Genomic DNA, 22,473 nt, shown 5'->3' with positions numbered 1-22,473 from the left:
ATTTAGAGTTGCCTATGTGCAAGGTTATTTTACGAACTCTGGACTGGTGGATGTTTACCTAAGACATGGAGCTAAGAAAGCAGTATAAAGTGGCACTTTCTTGCTATCTCTGAACCTCATGGCTTCTTTGAATCTGAGACACTGACCACTAGAAGGAGACCTAATTCTGAAGAACACCATACTCTTTTTAAGTCTTATCAGTGACTTAACTTCCAGAGAGAATGAAAGGCTTTAAAACTCTTTTCCCAAGGAAAGTTTATGTAAGGGACTAATATGTAACACAGATACAAGCTGGAGAGCTATTATGGTTGATAAGAAGATAAAGAACAAGTCTTTTTAAATTTATCCCATCCCCAAGAATGCAGCCACTAAGCTGTATATTCAATTGTCTTCTTGAATCTTTGTGATGAGAAAACATCTACTTTGAGTTGCTGTCTAGGCATTTTACAATACGGCAACTTTGCTCATACCCAGAGTCTGGACATTTAGGCAAGGACCCAAGCTTAGGATTCCCACTACAAGTTCCTGCTTTGCTTCTTCTAGCGTATCATTTAAAATGAGCACTATGAAGGCAGATGCTGAACCGACTGAGCCACCTAGGCACCCCATAACATTTTGTTAACCAATATTGTTATAATACATGTGAAGACATTTATGTATAAGACTATTTGACCACATTATATGTCAGAAAACCATAGCACATGAGCCTAATAATCACTGTACAAGACAAAAGAGCCTTGGTAAACACTTAAGACATTACATATGATCAAGGGGCACCTGGGTGGTTTAGTTGGTTAAGTGTCTACCTTTGGGTCAGGTCATGATCTCGGGGTCCTGGGATCAAGACCCACACTGCGCTTTCTGTTAAAACAGCCTACTTCTCCCTCTGCCTGCCCCTCCCCCTGCTTGTACTTCTCTCTGTGTCAAATAAAATCTTCTTTTTAAATTATGCATGATCAAAAGCATGCCACTTGACTGTTGCACAACAGTGTGAATACTTAACACTACTAAACTGCATATTGAAAAGTGGTTAAATTTTTTATGTGCTTTTTAACCACAATTAATTTTTTCTATTAAAAATGCTACTGGAATGTGTAGCTTTAGCAAGTTAGCAAATATATACAAAACAGTCCCCAATCCTGGTATATATACACAGAAATGTGGCACATTAGCAGGTATTAGCATTAAATGAACATATAACCATGATACATGCTCAGGTGACCATCAAACAAGTACAAACAAGGACTATAGGACAGAAGACCCTTAAAATTGTTCTTCTGACAAGCTTGATGAATTTTCAAGTGACCATAATGCATAAACTGAAACCCATAACACTTAAAGGGCCTTCAAACATGATAAATATTCATGTAGCTATAAATAATTATAGTATGCTTAGACAACCATGATGTATGTGAAGAGGTATTAGTATATCAGCCCTTAACCATGATGTGTGAACACACACTGTGTGTACCATAGCACCCATGGTCAGGAATTGAGTGACACGGTTTAGGAGCAGATAGGCGTACTAGTGGAGTAGACTGCCATGATGCAGAAACAGAAGGCCATGGTCCAAGAGTAGGCAAACATGCTCAAAATATTTCTCCCTGGAGCAGAGACATAAGATATAGAGACAAGTGGCCACAATGAAGAACTAGTATCTCTTTAGTAATGATGACCAATAGGGAATAAATAGCTGTCTACAGCATATGAACAAAGAAGTATAGCACATACATCTGCGATGAATAAGCTGAAAATTACAGCAAAGGAACATCATATGATGACATGGGCATTTAAACAACTACGCTGCATTAACAGAATGTAATACTAATACTAGTTTTAAAGTTGATATAAAGAAGCCAAGCCACATTGCAAAAGTAGACAACTCTGGTATATGGTCCTGTAAGTACAGCACATGGATAAACACCAATGACATGTGAACTTACAACCAATAAATGTATTAAGATTACCATGGGCACAATGGCAGATGCCTGTGATAGGAGCAGACTGACAATGAAATAAGAGGGGATAACCCTTGGGAAGGCTCAGATAATCTTGGTATTATAATGGATTATCCATGGTACATGAACACACAATTTTAACAAATGCTCAAGCCACAATACTACATGATTGCGTAGCCAAAATAACAAATGCTTATTCAACCAATTCACTTTGCTCAAGAGCTAAAGGAGAGTACAATTAACAAACTAGAAAGAAATACCATCTATAAGCTGATCACTTGTAAATTAATATCTCTACCCCTGTTATCTCCTGCAACCCACATCTGCACTTAGATGTCTGAGAAGCATCTCAAACCTAACGTGTTAAAATCTGAGGTTCAGATATCAATCTCCCCACACATACAAACCTGGTCCCCCTGTAGTCTTTCCAATATCAGGTAATGGTAATTACCCTTCCATTTGCTCGGAGTAAAAACTTTGATGTCATTCTTGATTCCTCTTTTAGTCTCATATCCCACATCCAATCTGTCAGCAAGTCTTATTGGCATTCCGTTTAAAAAGAAACATGTTCAAAATAAAACCACTCGTCATCACCTCTACTGCTATTACTCGGCATCTTTTGCTGAGATCATTGCAAAAGCCTCTTAACTGGGCTTGGTGACTCTGACCCTGCTTTCCTAAAGTCTTGTCTCTATACAACAGAGTGAACTTTAAAAGTGTTAAGTCAGATCATGTCTCTCTTCTGCTCAAAATCCAATTGCTCCCCAGTTCAAAAGCTATGTTATGATCTACAAGGACCTACATGATCTAATTTCCAGATAGCTGGATAACCTTATCCTCTACTACCCTCCTCTCTCACTCACTCCACTTCAGGCACTGTGACTTCCTTGTTGCCAGTTGGATATAACAGGCATGCTCCAGCCCTAGGGCCTTTGCGAATGCTATTGCCTCTACTGGGACTATTTTTCTATCTAATTTCCAGATAACTTTTTCCTTCTCTCACTTTGTGGTTTTGCTCAAATGTCTCCTTTCCCAATGAGACCTTCCCTGATGACCCAATGTAAAACTTCAATACTTCCTTACATCCTGGACACTTCCTATGCAGTTGCCTGTTCTATTCTTCCTCATTTGCACTTCTTTTCTAAATTAAACTTATTTTATTTTTATTTATTTATTTTTAAAAGATTTTATTTATTTATTTAACACAGAGAGAGAGAGAGAGAGAGAGAGATCACAAGTAGGCAGAGAGGCAGGCAGAGAGAGATGGGGGGAAGCAGGCTCCCTGCTGAGCAGAGAGCCCAATGCAGGGCTTCATCCCAGGACCCTGAGATCATGACCTGAGCTGAAGGCAGAGGCTTAACCTACTGAGCCACTCAGATGCCCCTTATTTATTTTTTTAACTTAAGCTCAATTAGCCAACATATGGTACATCATTAGTTTTTGATGTAGTGTTCAGTGATTCATTAATTGCTATAACACCCAGTGCTCATCACATCATGTGCCCTCCTTAATGCCCATTACCCAGTTACCCCATTCCCCCCCACCTCCCTTTCCACAACCCTCAGTTTGATTCCCAGAGTCAGGAGTCTCTCATGATTTGTCTCCCTCTCTGATTTCTGCTCAGTTTTCCTTCTCTTCCTCTATGATCCTCTGCACTATTTCTTATATTCCACATATGAGTGAAACCATATGACAATTTTCTTTCTCTGACGGACTTATTTCATGTAGCATAATACCTCCAGTTCCATCCATGTCAATGTAAATGGTAGGTATTCATCCTTTCTGATGGCTAAGTAATATCTCATTTGCACTTCTAATATATATTTCATGTATGTTTGTTATTGGCTGTTACTCCAGTACAATATAAGCTCAGTAGGGACAAGGAATTTTGCTTGTCTTATTTACAGATATATGCCCAATGCACAGAATGCTGATAAATAATGCATACTTAATAAATAGTTAATGAATGAATGTTATTTTGAAAAAGTCACATCAATAAATGAGGTAAGATAGTATAAAGATCACCTTCATACTACCAGATCAAGAGACTACTCAGAACTACCAAATACTAGTCATGTTAGGCCTTAAAGACTTCCTTCTTCAATGTAAAATAGGAATAATAATATTCATAAAAATTATAGATTAAATAATACACATAAAATGCCTGAATAAAGACATGCTACCTGGATAGGTCTGCTGTTAGATCCTGTTCAAATACAAGTTCATTTTATCACAAACTTTTGAGTATCTAATATGTACAAGGCACTGACACAGCACCTCCTTCAACTAGGATTCCTAAAACTTCTTTATCTCAGTACCTAGAAACAACCAGATACTGATATTCCACCCACCAACTCCCCACTTGGATGCCATGAGGCACTACCTGCTGGAACTGAACAGAGGCATCCCAAATGCTGCTATTCAGATACTATAAAGCCAACTCTGACATTTCTTTGCCTCAGTTTGTCACAAAACTTTTATTTGAAGCCATCTAATTCTACTTAGCCTCAAAGCACTGCCATTACTATAAGCTTTGAAGCCAGAAATATTATTATAAGCTTTGAAGCCAGAAATATCTGCCAATTCTTGATATGCCACACAGCAATCTGAGATTGGTTGAATGATTTGACTCAACATTCACATCTATAAAAACTTGATAATGATAATACTGCCATATAGGAGTGTTATAAGAATTAAATGGCATAATTCCTGGGCATAATTAAGCATTATGTTTGACATGTAATAATCCTTGGTCACTGTAAACTACAGATCAATTCCTTGACCTCTTGCCCTCCAGTGAGCCTCAGCTTCACCCTAATCTAGTCACTTATTCTCATGGTCATGTCCTTAATCTTGTCATTACAAATCCATGAACTCAAATAACTATCTGATCACAACTTTTCCAATCCTTTTCATCCAGTACCTTTAAGCTGTTAATTATTCTGCCCTCCTAATCAGCAATCCCTTGATCCTACCACCTTTCAATTGCATATTATCATTTTCATGTTCTTACTTCTTTTCTTGCCTTACTTGGGTTACATATGTAGTCCATAATATCAACAAAATCATCCTCTGGCATGTGTCTTCAACACACTTTCCTCTCTCTTACTCTTTTGTAACTGCCTGGTAAAACATAAACCAGCACTGACCACAACCTTCTCCTCTGAAAGTCCTTGAATTCCATGTTACCACCCTAGTTATACTACACCTCTGACCATTTATATTCTATCTCCTTTGTGGGCTTCCCCTTTAGAGGGATACCTCTAAAATTTTCCCTGGCTTGGGATTAATACAATTCAAAATATATTTCCTATCAGACACAAATGATGAAATACCTATAATCTCTACAAATAAAAAAGCTTAAAACATATATAGAGAACAGAACATTATGAATATTAAAGTAGGAGACTTGAAAAAGAACCAAATATAATTTCTGGAAATAAAAAGACTTTGAAAAGTAAAGCATGCATCTTAGTAGGACACACACAACTTATAAATAGAAACAGATTTCATAACTTCTGTATTAGAAGAGGAGAAAAAATAAAAAGACTTAAGAAATGTCAATCCAAATAAGAAATAAAAGAAAAAAAATAAATAGGCATACTAAATAGAAAACATTAAAACATGATAGTTTCTAATTCAGATATATTAGCAATTTTAGTCTCTAAAGGCCCCATTTGAAATAAAAAGGTTATCAGACTGGATTAAAAATACTAAAACTAAATTAGCTATGCATTGTTTATAAGAGTCATATCTAAAACACAAAGGAACAGAAAAGTTGAAAGTAAAAGGAAAAAGTAATGTTATGCAAATATTAACCAAAACATTATTTTTAATATTCAGGAAGGAAAAACTTTAAATCAAAGCTTTTACTAAAGATAAAGAGGAAAACTCTACATGGTAAAATGTTCAATTTAACAAGAAATGTAATAAATTTCTATACATCTAACAACACAGCTTTAAGATATGGAAAGCAAAAATGGATGGAACTAAAAAGAAACATAGACATAGCTATGATCATAATGGGGTACTTTAGCACACCTCTTTCAGAAATTGACAGATTATACAGATTTTAAAAATCACAACAGATAGAAAAGATTTTAACAAGATGAGTAACAAATCTCAAATATATATATTCAAATATATATTCTATATATTGGAAATATATAGAATACTATATCCACTGATGACAAAAATACACATTATTTTTAATCTCACTAGATATATTTATAAAGATGTACAAGACTAGAAAGTGAATTACAACAAATTTCAAATGATTAAAACAATATACACACATAGGATATGGATATATATGAAACTCATGGCCAAATAACATCCAAATACAAATTAGGACATCATAAGTGTATAATAAAAAAAATCACTATTTAAACTTCTGACATGCAGCTAACAATACTTAAAGAAAAACATGTAGCTTTATATATGTATATCAAAAAGAAAAAAAACTTAATGGATGAAGAAGATCAAAATAAGCTGATATAGTAAACGTACTAATAAAGATAGGAGCATCAACTTTTGAAATAGAAAATAATTTATAAAAGAGATGATTAAGAAAGCCAAAAGTTGATTCATTGGAATAACTAACAAACAGATCAAGCATGTACTTTAACTTTGTAACAACTAGTTTGAAGATTTATATGAGATGAACAAATTCATAGAAAAATAGAACTCACTAAGACAGAATCGAGAAGAAATTAGAGAAAATGAATAGTCCTGTAAACAGTAAATAAATGGAAAGAGCAGTAAAGTGTGTCCACAAAGAAAACCCAGGACCAGATGATTTAACCCATGAGTTTTGCTGAACATTCAAGGAAGAAATAATGTAAATTATATGTAAATTTATCCATAAATAATAAAAGATGCAATATCCCTAAATGTGTGTTATTAGTTAGTGAAACCATAATCTCAAACCCTGACAATGACAGCATGAGAAAAAAAAATTTCTAGCAAAAGTCCAGAAGAAATTTAACAATTATATCCAATACCTAAAATGAATAATACATCATGTCCAAATTGGGTTTATTCTAGGTATTCAAAATTATTTGAATATTAGAATATCAATTAATATAATTCATCTAAAACAAAAGTTATGACTATCAATATAAAACTAGAAGGGAATTTCTTTGATTTATTGAAGTGTTTCTACAAAACAACCTATAGAAGACAACATACCAAAAGGAGAAACTATAAAAACTTTCCTTTTCAGATAGGGAATATGATGCAAATCCTGTTCTACCTTCTATTAAAAGTCCTAGGTAGTGAAAGAAAATAAGAATAAAAAAAGAGTTAAAGTTTGGAAAGGAAGAAACAAAACTCAGATAGATATGATATGACTGTGTATATAGAAAATCTCAGACAATCAACAAATAAATTATTAGTATTTGTAAGAGACTTTTTGAAAATACCTGGATATAAAATTAATAGCCAGAAGTCAATTCAGATCTAAAGATAAAAATTATATACTTAATTTTTACTTATATGTATAATAACATAGAGTTAAGAGGTACCATGTGATCCAGTGATTCCATTACTGGGTATTTAACCAAAGGAAAAAAAACCGCACTATTTTGAAAAGATATATGAACCACTATGTTTATTGAAGCATTATTTACAATAACCAAATATGGAAGCAATCTAAGTGGCCATCCATAGAAAAATGGATAAAGAAGATGAAGTGTACCTGAAGTTAATAAAATCTATCTATGAAAAACCCACAGCAAATATCATCCTCAATGGGAAAAAGCTGACAGCCTTCCCGTTGAGATCAGGAACAAGGATGCCCACTCTCACCACTCTTGTTCAACATAGTATTAGAAGTCCTAGCAACAGCAATCAGACAACAAAGAGAAATAAAAGGTATCCAAATTGGCAATGAAGAAGTCAAACTCTCTCTCTTCGCAGATGACATGATACTTTATATGGAAAACCCAAAAGACTCCACCCCCAAACTACTAGAACTCATACAGCAATTCAGAAATGTGGCAGGATACAATGCCAATGTACAGAAATCCGTTGCTTTCTTATACACTAACAATGAAAATACAGAAAGGAAAATTAGAGAATTGATTCCATTTACTATAGCACCAAGAACCATAAGATACCTGGGAATAAACCTAACCAAAGAGGTAAAGGATCTGTACTCGAGGAACTACAGAACACTCATGAAAGAAATTGAAGAAGACACAAAAAGATGGAAGACCATTCCATATTCTTGGATCAGAAGAATCAACATTGTTAAAATGTCTACACTGCCTAGGGCAATCTATACTTTTAATGCCATGCTGATCAAAATTCCACCAGTATCTTTCAAAGAGCTGGAGCAAACAACCCTAAAATTTGTATGGAATCAGAAGAGACCCAGAATTGCTAAGGAAATGTTGAAAAAGAAAAACAAAACTGGAGGCATCACGTTACCTGATTTCAAGCTTTACTACAAAGCTGTGATCACCAAAACAGCATGATACTGGCATAAAAACAGACACATAGACCAGTGGAACAGAGTAGAGAGCCCAGATATGGATCCTCAACTCTATGGTCAAATAATCTTTGACAAAACAGGAAAAAATATACAGTGGAAAAAAGATGGTCTCTTCAATAAATGGTGCTGGGAAAATTGGACAGCTATATGTAGAAGAATGAAACTTGACCATGCTCTTACACTATACACAAAGATGTACTCGAAATGGATAAAAGACCTCAATGTGAGGTAGGAATCAATAAGAATCGTGGAGGAGAACATAGGCAGTAACCTCTTCGATATCAGCCACAGCAACTTCTTTCAAGATATGTCTCCAAAGGCAAAGGAAACAAAAGCGAAAATGAACTTTTGGGACTTCATCAAGATCAAATGCTTCTGCACAGCAAAGGAAACAGTCAAGAAAACAAAGAGGCAACCCACGGGATGGGAGAAGTTATTTGCAAATGACAGTACAGACAAAAGGTTGATATCCAGGATCTATAAAGAACTTCTCAAACTCAACACACACAAAACAGATAATCATGTCAAAAAATGGGCAGAAGACATAAACAGACACTTCTCCAATGAAGACATACAAATGGCTATCAGACACATGAAAAAATGTTCATCATCACTGGCCATCAAGGAGATTCAAATTCAAACCACATTGAGATACCACCTTACACCAGTCAGAATGGCCATATTAGCAAGACAAGAAACAACGTGTTTTGGAGAGGATGTGGAGAAAGGGGAACCCTCTTACACTGTTGGTGGGAATGCACGTTGGTGCAGCCACTTTAGAGAACAGTGTGGAGATTTCTTAAGAAATTAAAAATAGAGCTTCCCTATGACCCTGCAATTGCACTACTGGGTATTTACCCTAAAGATACAGATGTAGTGAAAAGAAGGGCCATCTGTACCCCAATGTTTATACCAGCAATGGCCACGGTTGCCAAACTGTGGAAAGAACCAAGATGCCCTTCAATAGACGAATGGATAAGGAAGATGTGGTCCATATACACTATGGAGTATTATGCCTCCATCAGAAAGGATGAATACCCAACTTTTATAGCAACATAGACGAGACTGGAAGAGATTAAGCTGAGTGAAATAAGTCAAGCAGAGAGAGTCAATTATCATATGGTTTCACTTATTTGTGGAGCGTAACAAATAACAAGGAGGACATAGGGAGATGGAGAGGAGAAGGGAGTTGAGAGAAACTGGAAGGGGAGATGAACCATGAGAGACTATGGACTCTGAAAAACAATCTGAGGGTTTTGAAGGGGCGGGAGGTGGGAGGTTGGGGGAGCCAGGTGGTGGGTATTATGGAGGGCACAAATTGCAAGGAGCACTGGATGTGGTGCATAAACAATGAATTCTGTTACGCTGAAAAGAAATAAATTAAAAAAAAAGAAAAGAAAACAATCAGAAGGTAGGTTTTAAGTGGTGTCATAGGGAATATTAGAAGCTAATGTTACTAATCTAAAAGCTATCAGGGCACGGAAATATCTAAGTGGTTATGGGATAGAGATATTGCAGGAAGTCTATATAGACATCTCAAATTTTTCATCTTTGAAAATAAGGTCCATGTGCAATGTTCTCTGCAGTGTCATTGTCAAGAATGTTACTAAGTCTATAGCTGGGCATCATCAAGATGAATTCTCATGATGTGTACTTGGCTCCTAGGACCACAATTGATTATTATCCTGGGGGTCACGTAATGATTTAAAAAAAAAAAAAGAAGATGTAGTGTATATATACGATGGAATATTAGTCAGCCATAAAAAAAGACTGTGATCTTGCTATTTGCATCAACATGGACTGACTTACAGGGTATAATGCTAAGTGAAATAATCAGACAGAGAAAGACAAATACCATGTGATTTCACTCATATGTGGAATTTAAGAAACAAAAACAAAGGGAGAGGAGTCAAGACAGCGGAGAAGTAGCAGGCTGAGACTACTTCGGGTAGCGGGAGATCAGCTAGATAGCTTATCTAAAGATTGCAAACACCTACAAATCCAACGGGAGATCGAAGAGAAGAAGAACAGCAATTCTAGAAACAGAAAATCAACCACTTTCTGAAAGGCAGGACTGGCGGAGAAATGAATCCAAAGCGACAGGAAGATAGACCGTGGGGGGAGGGGCCGGCTCCCGGCAAGGGGCGGAGCCACGGAGCACAAAATCGGGACTTTTAAAAGTCTGTTCTGCTGAGGGACATCGCTCCAGAGGCTTAACCGGGGTGAAGCCCACACGGGGTCAGCGTGGCCTCGGGTCCCGCAGGGTCACAGAAGGATCGGGGGTGGCTGAGTGTCGCAGAGCTTACAGGTATTAGAACGGGGAAGCCGGCTACAGAGACAGAGCTGAGGAGTGACTCTCAGCTCAGGGTTACCTTGAACCAGTCGCAGGCTCGGTCAGCTCAGAGCGCGGCCGAAGGCCAGGGTGACGGGAGCAATTGGGCGCTGTTCTCTGAGGGTGCACTGAGGAGTGGGGCCCCGGGCTCTTGGCTCCTCCGGGCTGGAGACTGGGCAGGCGCCATCTTCATTCCCGTCCTCCGGACTCTACGGAAAGCGCTCAGGGAACAAAAGCTCCCGAAAGCAAACCCGAGCGGATTATTCAGCCCGGCCCCTGGTAAGGGCGGTGTGACTCCGCCTGGGGCAAAGACACTTGAGAATCACTACAACAGGCCCCTCCCCCAGAAGATCGACAAGAAACCCAGCCGGGACCAAGTTCACCTACCAAGGAGTGCAGTTTCAATACCAAGGAGAGCAGCTGAATTCCAGAGGAGGAGAAAGCAAAGCACAGAACTCATGGCTTTCTCCCCATGATTCTTTAGCCTTGCAGTTAATTTAATTTTTTTTTCTTTTTCAATATTTTTTCTCTTCTTCTGTCAAATTTTTTTAACTTTTACCCTTTTATTTTTTAACGTTTTTTAACTAGTTTATATAATATATATATTTTTTTCTTTTTATATTTTTTCATTATTCATTTTCTTTTTTTAATTGTTTCTTTTTTTTTTCTTTCTGAACCTATTTTTATCCCATTTCTCCCCCCTCATGATTTGGGATCTCTTCTGATTTGGTTAAAGCATACTTTCCTGGGGTTGTTGCCACCCTTTTAGTATTTTACTTGTTCCTTCATATACTCTTATCTGGACAAAATGACAAGGCGGAAAAATTCACCACAAAAAAAAGAACAAGAGGCAGTACCAAAGGCTAGGGACCTAATCAATACAGACATTGGTACTATGTCAGATATAGAGTTCAGAATGACAATTCTCAAGGTTCTAGCCCGGCTCGAAAAAGGCATGGAAGATATTAGAGAAACCCTCTCTGGAGAGATAAAAGCCCTTTCTGGAGAAATAAAAGAACTAAAATCTAACCAAGTTGAAATCAAAAAAGCTATTAATGAGGTGCAATCAAAAATGGAGGCTCTCACTGCTAGGATAAATGAGGCAGAAGAAAGAATTAGTGATATAGAAGACCAAATGACAGAGAATAAAGAAGCTGAGCAAAAGAGGGACAAACAGCTACTGGACCATGAGGGGAGAATTCGTGAGGTAAGTGACACCATAAGATGAAACAACATTAGAATAATTGGGATTCCAGAAGAAGAAGAAAGAGAGAGGGGAGCAGAAGGTATATTGGAGAGAATTATTGGAGAGAATTTCCCCAATCTTGCAAAGGGAACAAGCATCAAAATCCAGGAGGTTCAGAGAAACCTCCTCAAAATCAATAAGAATAGGTCCACACCCCGTCACCTAATAGTAAAACTTACAAGTCTTAGTGACAAAGAGAAAATCCTGAAAGCAGCCCGGGAAAAGAAGTCTGTAACATACAATGGTAAAAATATTAGATTGGCAGTGGACTTATCCACAGAGACCGGGCAGGCCAGAAAGAGCTGGATGATATATTCAGAGCACTAAACGAGAAAAACATGCAGCCAAGAATACTATATCCAGCTAGGCTATCATTGAAAATGGAAGGAGAGATTAAAAGCTTCCAGGACAAACAAAAACTGAAAGAATTTGCAAACACCAAACCAGCTCTACAGGAAATATTGAAAGGGGCCCTCTAAGCAAAGAGAGACCCTAAAAGTAGTAGATCAGAAAGGAACAGAGACAATATACAGTAACAGTCACCTTACAGGCAATACAATGGAACTAAATTCATATCTCTCAATAGTTACCCTGAATGTTAATGGGCTAAATGCCCCAATCAAAAGACACAGGGTATCAGAATGGATAAAAAAACAAAACCCATCTATATGTTGCCTACAAGAAACTCATTTTAAACCCAAAGACACCTCCAGATTTAAAGTGAGGGGGTGGAAAACAATTTACCATGCTAATGGACATCAGAAGAAAGCAGGAGGGGCAATCCTTATATCAGATCAATTAGATTTTAATCAAAGACTATAATAAGAGATGAGGAAGGACACTATATCATACTCAAAGGGTCTGTCCAACAAGAAGATCTAACAGTTTTAAATATCTATGCCCCTAATGTGGGAGCAGCCAACTATATAAACCAATTAATAACAAAATCAAAGAAACACATCAACAATAATACAATAATAGTAGGGGACTTTAACACTCCCCTCACTGAAATGGACAGATCATCCAAGCAAAAGATCAACAAGGAAATAAAGGCTTTCAATGACACACTGGACCAGATGGACATCACAGATATATGCAGACTATTTCATCCCAAAGCAACAGAATACACATTCTTCTCTAGTGCACATGTAACATTCTCCAGAACAGATCACATCCTCGGTCCTAAATCAGGTCTCAACCGGTATCAAAAGACTGGGATCATTCCCTGCATATTTTCAGACCACAATTCTCTGAAGCTAGAACTCAATCACAAGAGGAAATTTGGAAAGAACCCAAATACATGGAGACTAAACAGCATCCTTCTAAAGAATGAATGGGTCAACCAGGATATTAAAGAAGAATTGAAAAAATTCATGGAAACAAATGATAATGAAAACACAATGGTTCCAAATCTGTGGGACACAACAAAGGCAGTCCTGAGAGGAAAATATAGAGCGGTACAAGCCTTTCTCAAGAAACAAGAAAGGTCTCAGGTACACAACCTAACCCTACACCTAAAGGAGCTGGAGAAAGAACAAGAAAGAAACCCTAAACCCAGCAGGAGAAGAGAAATCCTAAAGATCAGAGCAGAAATCAATGAAATGGAAACCAAAAAAAACAATAGAACAAATCAACGAAACTAGGAGCTGGTGCTTTGAAAGAATTAATAAGATTGATAAACCCCTGGCCAGACTTATCAAAAAGAAAAGAAAAAGGACCCAAATAAATAAAATCATGAATGAAAGAGGAGAGATCACAACTAACACCAAAGAAATACAGACAATTATAAGAACATACTATGAACAACTCTACATCAACAAATTTGACAATCTGGAAGAAATGGATGCATTCCTAGACACATATAAACTACCACAACTGAACCAGGAAGAAATAGAAAGCCTGAACAGACCCAAACCAGTAAGGAGATTGAAACAGTCATCAAAAATCTCCAAACAAACAAAAGCCCAGGGCCAGACGGCATCCCGGGGGAATTCTACCAAATATTTAAAGAAGAACTAATTCCTATTCTCCTGCAACTGTTCCAAAAAATAGAAATGGAAGGAAAACTTCCCAACTCATTTTATGAGGCCAGCATCACCTTGATCCCAAAACCAGACAAGGATCCCATCAAAAACGAGAACTACAGACCAATATCCTTGATGAACACAGATGCGAAAATTCTCACCAAAATACTAGCCAATAGGATTCAACAGTACATTAAAAGGATTATTCACCACGACCAAGTGGGATTTATTCCAGGGCTGCAAGGTTGGTTCAACATCCGCAAATCAATCAATGTGATACAACACATTAATAAAAGAAAAAACAGAAACCATATGATACTCTCCATAGATGCTGAAAAAGCATTTGACAAAGTACAGCATCCCTTCCTAATCAAAACTCTTCAAAGTGTAGGGATAGAGGGCACATACCTCAATATTATCAAAGCCATCTATGAAAAACCCATCGCAAATATCATTCTCAATGGAGAAAAACTGAAAGCTTTTCCACTAAGGTCAGGAACACAGCAGGGATGTCCATTATCACCACTGCTATTCAACATAATACTAGAAGTCCTAGCCTCAGCAATCAGACAACAAAAGGAAATTAAAGGCATCCAAATCGGCAAAGAAGAAGTCAAACTATCATGCTTCACAGATGATATGATACTATATGTGGAAAACCCAAAAGACTCCACTCCAAAACTGCTAGAACTTGTACAGGAATTCAGTAAAGTGTCAGGATATAAAATCAATGCACAGAAATCAGTCGCATTTCTCTACACCAACAACAAGACAGAAGAAAGAGAAATTAAGGAGTCAATCCCATTTACATTCACACCCAAAACCATAAGATACCTAGGAATAAACCTAACCAAAGAGGCAAAGAATCTATACTCAGAAAACTATAAAGTAGTCATGAAAGAAATTGAGGAAGACACAAAGAAATGGAAAAATGTTCCATGCTCCTGGATTGGAAGAAGAAATATTGTGAAAATGTCTATGCTACCTAAAGCAATCTACACATTTAATGCAATTCCTATCAAAGTACCATCCATTTTTTTTCAAAGAAATGGAACAAATAATCCTAAAATTTATATGGAACCAGAAAAGACCTCGAATAGCCAAAGGAATATTGAAAAAGAAAGCCAAAGTTGGTGGCATCACAATTCCAGACGTCAAGCTCTATTACAAAGCGGTCATCATCAAGACAGCATGGTACTGGCACAAAAACAGACACATAGATCAATGGAACAGAATAGAGAGCCCAGAAATAGACCCTCAACTCTATGGTCAACTAATCTTCAACAAAGCAGGAAAGAATGTCCAATGGAAAAAAGACAGCCTCTTCAATAAATGGTGTTGGGAAAATTGGACAGCCACATGCAGAAAAATGAAATTGGATCATTTCCTTACACCACACACAAAAATAGACTCAAAATGGATGAAGGACCTCTATGTGAGAAAGGAATCCATCAAAATCCTTGAGGAGAACACAGACAGCATCCTCTTCGACCTCAGCTGCAGCAACATCTTCCTAGGAACATCACCAAAGGCAAGGGAAGCAAGGGCAAAAATGAACTATTGGGATTTCATCAAGATCAAAAGCTTTTGCACAGCAAAGGAAACAGTTAACAAAACCAAAAGACAACTGACAGAATGGGAGAAGATATTTGCAAACGACATATCAGATAAAGGGCTAGTGTCCAGAATCTATAAAGAACTTAGCAAACTCAACACCCAAAGAACAAATAATTCAATCAAGAAATGGGCCAAAGACATGAACAGATATTTCTGCAAAGAAGATATCCAGATGGCCAACAGACACATGAAAAAGTGCTCCATATCACTCGGCATCAGGGAAATACAAATCAAAACCACAATGAGATATCACCTCACACCAGTCAGAATGGCTAAAATGAACAAGTCAGGAAATGACAGATGCTGGTGAGGATTCGGAGAAAGGGGAAACCTCCTACACTGTTGGTGGGAATGCAAGCTGGTGCGACCACTCTGGAAAACAGCATGGAGGTTCCTCAAAATGTTAAACATAGAACTACCCTACGACCCAACAATTGCACTATTGTGTATTTACCCTACAGATACAAACGTAGTGATCCGAAGGGGCACATGCACCCAAATGTTTATAGCAGCAATGTCTACAATAGCCAAACTATTGGAAAGAACCTAGATGTCCATCAACAGATGAATGGATAAAGAAGATGTGGTATATATACACAGTAGAATACTATGCAGCCATCAAAAGAAATGAAATCTTGCCATTTGTGACGATGTGGATGGAACTAGAGGGTATCATGGTTAGCGAAATAAGTCAATCGGAGAAAGACAACTATCATATGATCTCCCTGATATAAGGGAGAGGAGATACAACATGGGGGGTTAAGGGGGTAGAAGAGTAAATGAAACAAGATGGGATTGGGAAGGAGACAAACCATAAGTGATTCTTAACCTCACAAAACAAACTGAGGGTTGATGGGAGGAGGGGGCTTGGGAGAGGGGCGGGGTGCTGTTATGGACACTGGGGAGGGTATGTGCTATGGTGAGTGCTGTGAAGTGTGTAAACCTGGAGATTCAGAGACCTGTACCCCTGGGGATAAAAATATATTATATGTTTATAAAAAATAAAAAAAAGAAACAAAAACAAAACAAAAAAAGACAAACAACAAAAACCAGACTCTTAAATACAGAGAATGAACTGGTAGTTGCCAGAAGGGAGGTGGTCGGGGGGTGATAGATGAAATAGATAAAGGAGAGCAAAAGCACATTTATCATTATGAGTACTGAGTGATATATATAATTGTTGAAACATTAGATTGTATATCTGAAACTAATATAACACTGGATGACAATAATATTTCAATTTAAAAAGAAGAATTGCCCAGGCCTAGAAATAAATCTAACAAATGATGTACAGTGCTTCTGTAAGATAAAACTATGGAATGATAGAGAGATAATGAAGACCTAAGTAAATGCAGAAATACAACTTTAAACACAATATTGTTGTCAATAGTGTTCAATTTATTTTTTAATTTAATTTAACTTAATTTTTGTGTGTATGTTCAAAAATTCATTGTTTATGCACCACACCCAGTTCTCCATACAATATGTACCCTTCTTAATACCCACCACAAGGCTCACCCAACCCTCCCCACCCCTCTCCCCTCGAAAACCCTCAGTTTGTTTCTCAGAGTCCACAGTCTCTCATGGTTTGTCTCCCCTTCCAATTTCCCCCAACTCAGTTCTCCTCTTCATCTCCTAATGTCCTCTGTGCTATGCCTTATGCTCCACAAGTAAGTGAAACCATATAATTGACTATCTCTGTGTGACTTATTTCACTCAGCATAATCTCCTTCAGTCCCGCTCATGCCGATACAAAAGTTGGGTATTCATCCTTTCTGATGGAGGCATAATATTCCATTGTATATATGGACCATATCTTCTTTATCCATTCGTCTGTCCATCTTGGTTCTTTCCAAGTTTGGTGACTGTGGCCATTGCTGCTATGAATGTTGGGGTACAAATGGCCCTTCTTTTCACTACATCTGTATCTTTGGGGTAAATACCCAGTAGTGCAATTGCAGGGTCATAGGGTAGCTCTATTTTTAATTTCTTAAGGAATCTCCACAATGTTTTCAAGAGCGGCTACACCAGCTTGCATTCCTACCAACAGTGTAAGAGGGTTCCCCTTTCTCCACATCCTCTCCAACACTTGTTGTTTACTGTCTTGTTGATTTTGGCCATTCTAACTGGTGTAAGGTGGTGTCTCAATGTGGTTTGGATTTGAATCTCCTTGAGGGCTAGTGATGAACATTTTTTCATGTGGCTGTGAGCCATTTCTATGTCTTCTTTGGAGAACTGTCTGTTCATGTCTTCTGCCCCCTTTTTTTTATGTGATTTTCTGTTTTGTGTGTGTTGAGTTTGAGTTCTTTACAGATCTTGGATATCAGTCCTTTGTCTGTAGTGTCATTTGTGAATATATTCTCCCATTCCATGGGTTGCCTCTTTGTTTTGTTAACTGTTTCCTTTGCTGTGCAGAAAGTTTTGATCTCAATGATGTCCCAAAAGTTCATTTTCACTTTTGTTTCCTCTGCCTTTGGAGACATATCTTGAAAGAAGTTGCTGTGGCTGATGTTGAAGAGGTTACTGCCTTTGTTCTCCTCTATGATTCTGATAGATTCCTGTCTCACATTGAGGTCTTTTGTCCATTTCAATTTTATCTTTGTGTACTGTGTAAGAGAATGGTCAAGTTTCATTCTTCCATACATAGTTGTCCAATCTTCCCAGCACCATTTATTGAAGAGACTATCTTTTTTCCACTGTATATTTTTCGTGCTTTGTCAAAGATTATTTGGCCATAGAGTTGAGGGTCCATATCTGGGCTCTCTACTCTGTTCCACTGGTCTATGTGTCTGTTTTTATGCCAGTACCATGCTATCTTGGTGATCACAGCTTTGTAGTAAAGCTTGAAATCAGGCAATGTGATACCCCCAGTTTTGTTTTTCTTTTTCAACATTTCCTTAGCAATTCAGAGTCTCTTCTGGTTCCATTCAGATTTTAGGATTGTTTGCTCTAGCTCTTTGAAAAATACTGGTGGAATTTTGATTGGGATGGCATTGAAAGTATAGATTGCTTTAGGCAGTATAGACATTTTAACAATGTTTAGTCTTGCAATCCAGGAGCACAGAATGCTCTACCATCTTTTTGTGTCTTCTTCAATTTCTTTCATGAGTGTTCTGTAGTTCCTTGAGTACAGATCCTTTACCTCTTTGATTAGGTTTATTCCTGGGTATCTTATGGTTCTTGGTGGTAAATGGAATTGATTCTCTAATTTCACTTTCCATATTTTCTTTTTTTAATGTTTTTAAAAAATATTTTTTTCAGTACTCCAAAATTCATTGTTTATGCACCACACCCAGTGCTCCATGCAATATGTGCCCTCCATAATACCCACCACCAGGCTCACTCAACCCCCCATTCCTTCTCCCCTCCAAAACCCTCAGTTTGTTTCTCAGAGTCCACAGTCTCTCATGGTTTGTCTGCCCCTCCAATTTCCCCCCAACTCACTTCTCCTCTCCATCTCCCAATGTCCTCCGTGTTATTCCTTATGCTCCACAAGTACGTGAAACCATATGATAATTGACTCTCTATATTTTCATCATTAGTGTATAAGAAAGAAACTGATTTCTGTACATTGATTTTGTATTCTGCCACATTACTGAATTGTTGTATGAGTTCCAGTAGTTTGGGGGTGTAGTCTTTTAAGTTTTCTATATAAAGTATCATGTAATCTGCTAAGACAGAGAGTTTGACTTCTTCTTTGCCAATTTGAATACTTTTTATTTCTTCGTGTTATCTGATTGCTGTACTAGGTCTTCTAGTACTATGTTGTACAAGAATGGTGAGAGTGGGCATCCTTTTCATATTCCTGATCTCAATGGGAAGGCTTTCAGCTTTTCCCCATTGAGGATGATATTCACTGTGGGTTTTTCAGAGATAGATTTTATGAAGTTGAGGAATGTTCCCTCTATCCCTATACTTTGAAGGGTTTTAATCAGGAAAGGATGTTGTATCTTGTCAAATGCTTTTTCTGCATCAATTGAGAGGACCATGTGGTTTTTCTCTCTTCTCTTACTGATTTGTTCTATCACATTGATTGAGTTGTGAATGTTGAACCACGCTTGCATCCCATAGATAAATCCCAACTGGTCATGGTGGGTAATCTTTTTAATGTACTGTTGGATCCTATTAGTTAGGATCATGTTGAGAATCTTGGCATCCATATTCATCAGGGATATTGGTCTGAAATTCTCCTTTTTGGTGGGGTCTTTGCCTGGTCTGGGAATCAGGGTAATGCTGGCTTCATAAAAGGAATCTGGAAGTTTTCCTTCTGTTCCTATTTTTTGAAACAGCTTCAGAAGAATAGGTATTATTTCATCTTTGAATGTTTGATAGGATTTCCCAGGGAATCCTTCAGGTCCTGGGCTCTTGTATTTTGGGAGGTTTTTCATCACTGCTTCCATCTCATTACTAGATATTGGTCTATTCAGGTTGTCAATTTCTTCCTGATTCAGTTTTGGAAGTTTATAGTTTTCCAGGAATGCATCTATTTCTTCTAGGTTGCTTAACTTATTGGCATATAACTGTTGATAATAATTTCTGATGATTATTTCTATTTCCTTGGTGTTAGTCATGATCTGTCCCTTTTCATTCATAATTTTATTAATTTGGGTCCTCTCTCTTTTCTTTAGGATTGCTTTGGCCAGTGGTTTATCAACCTTACTGGTTCTTTCAAAAAACCAGCTTCTAGTTTCATTGATGTGTTCTACTATATCTCTAGTTTCTATCTCATTGATCTCTGCTCTAATCTTGTTTATTTCCCTTCTTGTGTGTGGGGTTGGCTTAATTTGTTGTTGAGTCTCCAGTTCTTTAAGGTGTAAAGACAGCTGGTACATTCTGGATTTTCCAGTTTTCTTTGAGTGAGGCTTGGATGGCTACGTATTTCCCCCTTAGGACCACCTTTGCCATATCCCATAGGTTTTGTTCCAATGTGTCTTCATTCTCATCAGATTCCATGAATTGTTTAAGTTCTTCTTTGATTTCCTGGTTGATCCAAACATTCTTAAGCAGGGTGGTCTTTAGCTTCCAAGTATTTGAATTCCTTCCATATTTTTTTCTTGTGGTTGAGTTCCAGTTTCAAGCCACTGTGGCATGAGAATATGCAGGGAATAATCTCAATCTTTTGGTATCAATTGAGTCCTGATTGGTGACCAAGTATGTGGTCTATTCTGGTTTAAGTTCCATGTGCGCTCAAGAAGAATTAGTATTCTGTTGTTTTAGGGTGGAATGTTCTCTATATATCTATGAGGTCTATCTGGTCCAATGTGTCATTCAATGCTCTTGTTTCTTTATTGATTTTCTGCTTGGATGATCTGTCTATTACTGAGAGTGGCATGTTAAGATCCCTTACTATTCATGTATTCATAGCAATATGACTCTTTATCTTGATTAACAGTTGTCTTATGTAGTTGGCTGCTCCCTTATTGGGGGCATAAATATTTACAATTGTTTGATCTTCTTGGTGGATAGACCCTTTAAGAATGATGTAGTGTCCTTCTTTACCTCTGACTACAGTCTTTAGTTTAAAATCTAATTTATCTGATATGAGAATCATTACCCCAGCTTTCTTTTGAGGCCCATTGGCATGAAAGATGCTTCTCCATCCCTTCACTTTCAGTCTGGATGTATCTTTATGTTCCAAATGGATCTCCTGTAGATAGCATATGGACGGGTCCTGTTGTTTTATCCAACCTGCAACCCTGTGTCATTTTATGGGAGCGTTTAGGCCATTCACATTGAAAGTAATTATTGAAAGATACGTTTTTACTGACATCATGTTGCCTGTGAAGTCCTTGTTTCTATAGATTGTCTCCATAATTTTCTGTTCTATTTCACTCTTGGGTTCTTTCTTCTTTTATAGAACCCCCCCCCTTAATATTTCTTGTAGTGCCAACTTGGTGGTCACATACTCTTTTAAACCTTGCCAGTCTTGGAAGCTCTTTATCTCTCCATCCATTTTGAATGTCACCCTTGCTGGATAAAGTCTTCTTGCTGCATGTTCTTCTCATTTAGTGTCCTGAATATGTCTTGCCAGTCCTTTCTGGCTTACCAGGTTTCTGTGGACAGGTCTGATGTTATTCTGATGGACCTTCCTCTGTACATCAGTAATCTCTTTCCCCTAGGTGCCCTCAGGAGTTCCTGTCTAAAATTATGATTCATCAGCCTTACAATCTAGTGTTTTGAAGTCTTTCTAGATTTCTTGATTTTGGGGGGTGGGTGGTGATCTTCCTGCCTCTAGGACACAGACACTGGTTCCATTCTGCAGATTGGAAAAATTTATATCTTTTAGTTTTCTTTCTTTCCCCTCACCCTCAGGGATCCCAATAATTCTGACACTGTAATGTTTCATGGCATCATTTATTTCCCTAATTCTGTTTTCATGGTTTCCTAGCTGTTTCTTCCATACCTTCTCTGGATCCTTTTTTTCTATCAGTTTTTCCTCTAGATCACTAATTCTATCTTCTGCCTCGGTTACTCTAGCTGTTAGAGTATTTAGATTAGATTGTCCTCTAGATCACTAATTCTATCTTCTGCCTCAGTTACTCTAGCTGTTAGAGTATTTAGATTAGATTGGATCTCATTTTGGCATTTTTAACTTCTTCCCAGGCAGCTTTCACTTCTGCTTTTAGATATTCCATGTTATCACTAATGGTTTTCTCCAACCTAGCCATTGCCTGGATAATTGTTACCCCAAATTCCCTTTCTGACATACTGTTTATGTCCATATCCAATAGTTCTGATGGAGAAGGCACAGTCTCTGAATTTTTCCTCTGTTGGGTGTTCCTCCTCCTAGTCATTTCGGT

General features: G+C 37.6%; 1 protein-coding gene across 3 annotated transcripts in view; it reads right to left on the bottom strand.

Annotated features, from left to right (window-relative positions):
- GABRA3 (gamma-aminobutyric acid type A receptor subunit alpha3) overlaps window positions 1–22,473 on the bottom strand; it is a 358,344-nt gene that overhangs the window by 247,100 nt on the left and 88,771 nt on the right. The gene's annotated exons all lie outside the window — the stretch shown is intronic.

The sequence above is a fragment of the Lontra canadensis genome, unplaced genomic scaffold (genome assembly GCF_010015895.1).
Source record: "Lontra canadensis isolate GAN:19392208 unplaced genomic scaffold, GSC_riverotter_1.0 scaffold161, whole genome shotgun sequence".
NCBI classification, from domain to species: domain Eukaryota; kingdom Metazoa; phylum Chordata; class Mammalia; order Carnivora; family Mustelidae; genus Lontra; species Lontra canadensis.
The sequence above is the reverse complement of the archived record's forward strand: the minus strand, read 5'-3'. Positions and strand labels throughout refer to the sequence as shown.